Below are 9353 nucleotides of genomic sequence, written 5' to 3'. Positions count from 1 at the left end.
GGCTACTGTTACAACATTCAATGTGGTGTTTGGTTGATTTGTTTGGACAAGGAAGCAAGAAGCCAAGGGAAGAGTTAAACGAATTCATTTTATATTTCGATGTACTTTTATTTGTTCTTGAAGATCAAAGAAAATCTGGCCATATCAATTTTTAGATGTGAAGGACGTGATTTTGATTGTAACAAATTGATTGTGAATTGAAATGGTGCTTGAGTGTAAAATTAGGTGAAGAAATAGTCCAAGCATAAGAAAGAGTGCAAGGTTGTGTTAGCCAATTGGTGTGTATATTTAGTGATTTGGTTTACTGGATGATATATAATTGGATTTCTTTGTATTAATCTTTGCTTGAGTGTTCAGGAGGTAGAATGGTTGCAACGGGAGGACCAACTGGAAAAATTTCTGAAGAACAAAGGAAAAGAAAGAAAAAAAATCCTAATTTTCGAATTTTTTGGTAATAATTTCTTGAAGGGGGTGCGTGAATTGTTGTATTTATTTATGAATAGCATGTGTATTCATTTATGAATAACATTGTAGTTATGTGTGAATGGTTGTATTTATTTATGAATATCACGTGTATTCATTTATGATAGAATGTGTGTGAATGGTTGTATTTATTTATGAATAGCACGTGTATTCATTTATAATAGAATGTATATTAATTTATAAATAACAGTGTATTCATTTGTGAATTGCAATGTATTCGTGTGTGAATGATTGTATTTATTTATGAATGGTAGTGTATTCCTGCGAATGAGTGTATTTATTTATGATTAGAGGTACTCATTTTATAAAAAAAAATGATAATTTTTACACTATTTTTTATTTTCAATTTATGAAAAATGCATTGAATTATTTATAATTTGATGTGTTTTCATTTTTCATTGGAAGTGTATTGATTTGGGATTGGATTTCTATTCATTTTTTTAAAAAAAACAAAAACGTGAAATAGTAGAAATTAATATTTTTTTTAAGATTTTCTTTTCAGATTTAAAATAAAAGGAAATATTAATTTTCTTAGGTAATTTTTTTGAAACAGTCATAAATATTTTTTGGGAAAAATCATAAGAAAACGTTTATATATATATATATATATATATATATATATATATATATATATATATATATATATATATATATATATATATATATATATTTCATTAACTAAAAGGAAATATTAATTTTGTTAGGTAATTAAAATCATTATCCCTAGATTTTAAGAAATCATTAATTAATATTTATATAAAGTTACTAATATACCCTTATAAAATGATTGGTCCAGAACTGTTCTCGCGTTCTCAACCTTTTAGGTGTTCTCATTTGATCCTCTCTCTCTCTCGCTCTCTATCTCTCTCTCTCTCTCTCTCTCTCTCTCTCTCTCTCTCTATATATATATATATATATATATATATATATATATATATATATATATATATATATATATATATATATATATATATATATATATATAAGAACAAGTTGTTTTACCGTTAGTATGCCTCATTCACGAAGCCGGTCTATAAGGGGGTATAAGGTTGTTGCCTATAAAATGGTAGCTTAATGGGTGTCCACTCTCACCCACCGCTTCCTTGACTGGTGGATGGTTGTTAGCCGAACGGGTAGGACAATGACTTTAAATTCTCATTAAAAGTAATGATTATTAGAAAGTAACTAAATGTTTTTATAAATTCTCAATCTCAGTTACTTTAGGAAAATGTGAATTTGGTGCTATTCCATGAAATTACACTTTGCACCTTGATTAAGTCGTTAGTGGAGCGTGTGTGGTTAACCGACACACTAACTTGGATTTAACAAGGTAAGTAACGGATGGCTTAAGGTTTATCATAGATCGGTGGAGCGCGTACGGTTAACCGGCACATCGGTTAGGTGATAAACATTAAGAGTACCAAGTAATTTGCATGCTTATTCACACCTTGTTTTGTGATCCTCGGTATCCCGGTCACAAAACTTGAAGGGCACATTTGAGATTGAAACATGTCATTGAAAAGTTCAATGAATCTCAAAAAGAATCTAGGAGTTTCAAAACCAATTAATACCTAATAATACATTTCGTTTTTCATGGTGGAAATTGGTGAATCGTCATTCACCTACCTTCAAATATTTTATAGCTTGGATTAGGGCATCCCTCTTCTAGGTTATAAAATATCGTGTTAGGTCCTAGCCTTAATATTACATTTGGGTGCCTTATTAAGGACTATGTTTATATCTAATCTAAACTTGTCCTTCTTTCTTTTCAGATGTCTTCCAACAATGTTGCTTCTGGCTCAAACCCTATCGGCTCCATCTCTCTCATGAAACTTTGTGGGAGTCATCTTCGATGGATCCAACTTCAATGATTGGATCAGGAACATCAGGATGGTCACACACTATGAGGACAAGGAATATGTCGTTGACAAGGAGCTGAAGGATCTTGACGAGTCTACTGCTAATCCCGAGGAGATCGCTGACTTTAGGGCACATGAGAGAGATGCTACCAAAGTGGCATGTATCATGTTGGCCACGATGACAGTCGAGCTCCAAAAGTCCTATGAGGACTATTACCCTTTTGAGATGCACCAGGACATGATGGATACATACCATTAGAGTGCTCGTCAAGAGCGGTATAAAATCATCTCCTCCATGATAACAACTCGGATGAAGGATGGTGAACCCATCACGGGCCACATGCAGAAAATGCAAAGATTTGTGGACCATTTGCTGAAATTAAATGTGAACTTCCCCGAGGAGTTGGCAATTGACATCATTTTGCACTCATTACCTTCTTGTTATGATCAATTCTGAATGACATATCACATGAACAAGTAGGAAGTTACACTCAGCAAACTTCAAGGACTTTTGAAGACCGCCGAAACCGGTCTTAAAAGTAAATCGGTTGTTACCACTCCTACTCCTACCATAGCCCATGTTTTGGCTATCGGGCAAGGTAAAGTGGAGAAGAGGAAGAGCCCTTCGAAGGGTACCACGGGAAAGTCTCTTGATGGCTCCTCTTCAAGTAGAACCAAAAGTGGTTTTGTCACTCCTTCTGCCAACCCTAAAGAGGTCAAATGCTTCTATTTCCATGAAAAGGTGCACTGGAAGCGAAACTGCCCAAAGTACCTGCAAGATGTTAAGGATGGGAAAGCAAAACCCAACCATGCAAGTATTTACACTATATTGTCTAATAACTCACCCCATTCTAATTCGTGGGTCCTTGATACATGTTGTGGTATTCACATATGTTCTGATTTGCAGGGACTAAGAATAAGTGAGAATGTGGAGCATGGGAAGATAAACTTAATCATGGGGAATAGGAAAGCTTCACCTGTTACCAAGATTGGAGTTTATTCTTTGTTGCTAAGTAGTGGGTTAACATTATATTTGAATGAATGTTGTTACTCGTCTGAAATGGCGAGAAATATTATTTCCTTTCATGGTCTGTACAAACAAGGGTTTACCTTTTCGTTTGATAATGAATGTGGTGGTATTAATGATTTCTTTAATAATGTTCTTTATTTTAAAGCATTACCTTGTGATGGTGTGTATGAAACTGTATCGGTTGTAGATAACCTAGGAAATAATGTGTTGTGTATTGATTCTTCCAATATCTTGGATAAAGCATCATTATGGCATTGTCGTCTTGGACATGTGAGGAAGAAACGTATAGGCCAACTCCAAAAGGATGGAATCTTGGAGTCATTTGACCTAAAGTCAGATGATAGTTGTGAATCTTGTTTACTTGGAAAAATGACAAAGTCACCTTTCACTGGTTCTTGTGCTAGGGGTGAGGTTTGTTGGATCTCATATATATTGATGTGTGTGGACCCTTCAAAACCGCCACAAGGGATGCTAACCGATTCTATGTGACTTTTACTGATGATTATAGTAGATATCGATATGTCTACTTAATCAAGCATAAGTCAGAAACCTTTGAAAAGTTCAAGGAGTTTAAACAGGAAGTGGAGAATCAGTTGGGTAGGAACATTAAGATGCTTCCATCCGATCGAGGTGGTGAGTATCTTAGTACAAAGTTCCTTGACTATCTTAAGGAATGCGGGATTGTCTCACAATTGACACCTCCCAAAACACCACAGCTTAATGGTGTGGCTGAGAGGCATAATCGAACCTTGTTGGATATGGTTCGTTCCATGATGAGTCGAGTTTTGCTACCAATCTCATTTTGGGGGTATGCCTTAGAGACTGCCGCCCATATTCTTAATCTAGTCCCGACCAAAATGGTTGCCAAAACACCTCACGAGATGTGGACTGGAAAAGTTCCTAATTTGGACCACATCAAGATTTGGGGTTGCGAGGCTTTCGTGAGGCGCGAGGCTCAAGATAAGCTCGAACCTCGAAGTGAGAGGTGTATTTTCATCGGCTACCCACAAAAATCCTTTGGTTATCTCTTCTACAGACCCAATGATAATGTGGTCTTTGTAGCAAGGAGAGGCGTCTTTCGCAAGAGAGAGTTCATAAGCCAAGGAAACAGTGGGAGGCAAATTGACCTTGAAGAAATTCAAGAGTCAAGTGGTGAAGGAACCTCAAACCCTAGCAATCAACTTAAGGAGGAGACTCCTGTTGATCCGACTGATGAGTCCGTACCTCTGAGACGTTCCACGAGAGTTAGGAATGCACCTGATCATTACTATAGTTTCCACATTACTGCGGAAGGTGATACACTTATCAGTGATAATACACCGGTAAGTCTGGATGAACCTAACGGATACACGGAAGCCATGGTAGGCCCTGAGTCTACTAAATGGAAGGAGGCTATGGACATCGAGATACTTTCCATGTATGACAATCAAGTTTGGAACGTGGTTGACAATGTACCAGGTCGTAAGACAGTCGGGAGCAAATGGATCTTCAAGAAGAAGACCGACATGGATGGTAATGTACACACTTATAAGGTGCGAATGGTTGCAAACGGATTTTCTCAAACTACGGGAGTTGATTATGATGAGACCTTTTCACCAGCATCAAAGATTAAGTCTAATAGTGTCACACCCCCAAACCAGAACAACGGAAACGTTCGGGGGCGGAGGACGTCATGTACAGTATCACAACAAATGTAAAATAGTAAAACAAGCAACAACATTCATTGCATTAATATTAAAGTGTTTACATTGTATTCAAATTACACATGATAGACTCCAAAAGTAAATAAGAAAACAAAGACTTAACGCTACTATGCTCCGTCTTCACAGAATCTGTGCATGTACCTGTCTACTGTTTATCCTGAGAATACAAGCGATTTTGAAAGTGTATCAACATTTAAGTTGGTAAGTTCATAAGCATTTTTGTGTTAAAAAGGGTACATTCTTTATTCTTTGAAAGTGTTACGGTGTTTCTCTAGAAAATCCTATATTTTCTTATTAGTTGAATGGAATGTAGTCTTAGAACCTTAAGATAAAAATTCTATAAGTTCTTTTACTTAAAGAATGAAGCTTTGAATAGATAACCTTATTTATTTCAGAAAGTGAATTTGTAAATCGCTCACTAGTAAAATGATGATGTTTGTCCCGGAAAATCATATATTTTCCATGAGTTGAGTTGTAGTCTAATATGAACCGAAACTGAAAAGTGTAAGTAAATATGTCATACTTAGCTTGAACAACTTATAGTTTTATTATCAAACTAGCTGAACATGTGCTCACTCTAGATTTTGAACGTGTTAATAATACCTTATTAAGATTACTTAATACAAACGAGTTATATAAAAAAAATAACCATAAAGATTCTACTCCTTAAGTTCATTTGAGAAGCATATTACTACGTGCATGAGTCATTGTCTCAACGTGCGAGTTCTTGTAACCATACGAGACGTCAGTACCAATGTTGACATTTGTCACTCCAGGGACTGTAGCTAACAATCAGGGTGCGGAATCGTCAGTCCCGTATAGATCTATACACAAATATCATGCTCTCCCTCCAAGAGACTCTGGTTATAAGTGGGGACTTTTGTTTGGTACTACGCAAAGCCATTGTCTCACAAAATGTAATGCTAACAACGAGTTCACGAGTAATACAATGAAAAACCTTTTAGTAAATAAGAATACAAGTCTTTATTTATATCTGTTAACGATAAAAGCGTGGATTGACTCATAAATTATACTAAATATAATTTATATGTTCTATCTTACTAGTATTATTTCTCATGGGTGAACACCTTTGTTCAGTGTGATACAAAGGTAATGATACCGAATGAAGTAACCTTTTATGTTCATATAGGTATATATAATACACACACACACACACACACACATATATATATATATATATATATATATATATATATATATAAGGAAACGACCTTCAAACAAATAACACCACCTTAATCCCACATCCAAACAAGAAAAAGGAATTATGGTAATTCATTAGTCCTCAGCCCTTCAAATCTTATTTATATATTTATATGTATATAAACATGATTTGGAAATTATAAGGTTAAAAGAGTTTATTATAACATTTAAACAGTTTAACTATTTGATTATATTTTGATCACTTGATGTTAGTTTATAAAGTGATTTAAAACAGTTTGTTTGATAACACAGCATGAAGTACAAAAATAATATCATTGGTTTGATAGTTATAAATCACATGTGATAGATTATATAACTATATTGTTTTCAACTTGTATCCCCCCCTGTAAAAGCATTTAAAATCATTAAAAGATAAGTTTAGGGGTATTAACTCACTTGATAACTGGTGATTTGGACAATGTTTCGTTTCTAGGAATGTGCTTTCTTGATGTCACCCTGAGTTTCTGGTGAAGAACCGGGCTTCGTGCGGACAGCACTTCAACTGGAAAGAAGGTTTTCTTGGGAACTTCGGGGCGTCGGGACTTGCGTCGTGTGTTAGAGGTGTTACCGGGGCTTCGGGGTGGTTTAGAGGTGCTTAAAAGTGAGAAAGTATAGGAGAGAGGATGGAAATGAGCAACCAAAGCCGGAAGGCCTCAATTTCTATATATAGGGTGAATTTTGAAACTCACGTTGTGAGTTTGGTCTTGCTTCGCTCATGGCATGCGTCATCCGTCTACTTGCTCTGGAAGGGTCAATCATATTGTTCACGTCATGAGCACTGTTTTCACGACGTGAACTCTGACATATGTCGAATTTTGTGCCCGAACTTCATAAATCCATATCTCTCACATACAAGTTCTGTTTTTGACGTTCTTTATATCAACGCGTAGGTGAGATTGTGCTCTACAACTTTCGTTTAGACTCCATCGGCTAATTTTGAATTTATTTTTAATATTATAATTTTTAACAGGCCGGGACTGGAAAAGCCCGTTAAAAATCCATAACTTCTTCATCCTATGTCCGTTTTCGTCTGTCTTTTTACCATTGTACTATTATTGTCGAGATCTTTGATTCTCTTTTAGGTTGTGCCGGCTAAAAGTCGCTCGATCTCTATTTCGAGTTTTTAGTTGTCTACTGCTATATCCGAAATTTAGAAAAATCATAACTTCCTCATACGAAGTCAGATTTGGACATCCTTTTTATATACGTTTACGGTTTAGTGGTATCTACGACTTTCATTTAGATACCTAAGGCTAAAGAGTATTTTATTGAAATTCCGTGTTTTATGTTTAACAGTGTTTTACCGGTTTTGTTGCAGATCTTCGATTGGTTAAACTTCCTCGTTATAACTCGGATTTTAGCGTCCTTTATATTTCTGAAAACCTTGTTACGATATCTATCACTTTATATATCCTAATTGAGATTTTTGAACACTTCAATTTTTTATGCTATTCTTATTATTTCAAAAATATGTTACAATACTTGACTTTTAGGTCATTACATTGACTTGAAATATCAGGTTGCCACAATTAGGGTTATGTTAGCCATTGCTGCATTTCATGATTATGAAATATGGCAAATAAATGTCAAAACCGCTTTCCTTAATGGAAGGTTGGCTAAGTATGTTTACATGAGTCCACCAGAGGGTTTTTTCGGTACAGAGTACCCTAATAGAATGTGTAAGCTTGAGAAATTCATTTATGGATTGAAACAAGCACCTCGCAGATGGAATCTTTGTTTCGATGAGAAAGTCAAAGAGTTTGGTTTTTCGAGGAGCGAAGATGAATCTTGTGTATATGTCAAGGCTAGTGGGAGTATAGTTAGCTTTTTGGTACTGTATGTGGATGACACACTACTTATAGGGAATGACATCCCAACTCTGCAGGAAGTGAAGTCCTGGCTTGGGAAGTGTTTTGCTATGAAGGACCGTGGAGAAGCTGCCTATATCCTATAGATAAGGATTTTGAGAGACATGAGTAAGCAACTAATTGGACTTAGTCGGAGTACCTATTTGGATAAGGTGTTGAATAGGTTCAGCATGCAAGATTCCAAGAATGGAGAGTTACCGATCCAGAGTAACGCCAGAATGAGTAAGACTCAGAGCCCAAGTATAAAGACTGAGATAGCTGAGATGAGTCGAGTACTGTATGCTTTTGTTGTAGGCTCGATCATGTATGCTATGACGTGTACTTGTTCTGATGTGGCCTTTGCGTTGAGCATGGTCAGCAGATATCAAGGGAACCCTGGCAAGGCTCACTGGACTGCGGTAAAGAACATTCTCAAGTACCTACAGAGGACTAAGGATTGGTTCCTTACCCTCGGTGGGAGTGACGACTTGAGAGTAGTAGGGTATAGTGACGCTAGCTTTCAAACTGATAGGGATAATTTCCGCTCTCAGTCAGGCTGGGTCTTTAACTTAAACGGAGGAGCAATTACTTGGAAAAGTTCCAATCAAGAGACAGTGGCTGATTCAACTTGCGAATCAGAGTATATAGCGGCAAGCAAGATAGCAAAGGAGGCTATATGGCTGAAGGACTTCATTGGAGACCTTGGAGTAGTACCAACTATAAAGGAGCTTATGGAGATTTTCTGTGATATTGAAAGTGCAATTGCCTTAGCCAAGGAACCAAGGGATCACGGGAGATCCAGATACATCGAAAGAAAATACCATTTCATAAGACATTGAATAGAAGAAGGACTCCTCGTGGCAAAGATGGTATCATCGGATGAGAACCCAACAGATCCCCTCACGAAGGGACTGGGTAGGGTTAAGCATCTTCAGCATGCAAGGCGCATAATGCTAAAGGATGATATTAGTTTTAGAAATTAGATAGCTTTTGAAATTTGTAAAGTATAATTGACATTTGATGATAAATAAAAGTTGTTGTTTATTTATAAGTAAAGTGCTGCTATCTTCTGTTAATCGTTTACTATCATTTCATTTTGCATGTTTTGACTTCCAAAATAATTATGTTATGGTATATCATATTATTCAAATTCTCTACAGTTGGTCAAATGTTGGAAGTAGATATGAATAAAGACTATCATGAAGTTGGC

The sequence above is a fragment of the Lactuca sativa genome, chromosome 2, assembly GCF_002870075.4.
Source record: "Lactuca sativa cultivar Salinas chromosome 2, Lsat_Salinas_v11, whole genome shotgun sequence".
In the NCBI taxonomy this organism is placed as follows: Eukaryota; Viridiplantae; Streptophyta; class Magnoliopsida; order Asterales; family Asteraceae; genus Lactuca; species Lactuca sativa.
This window is presented reverse-complemented; position numbering follows the sequence as displayed.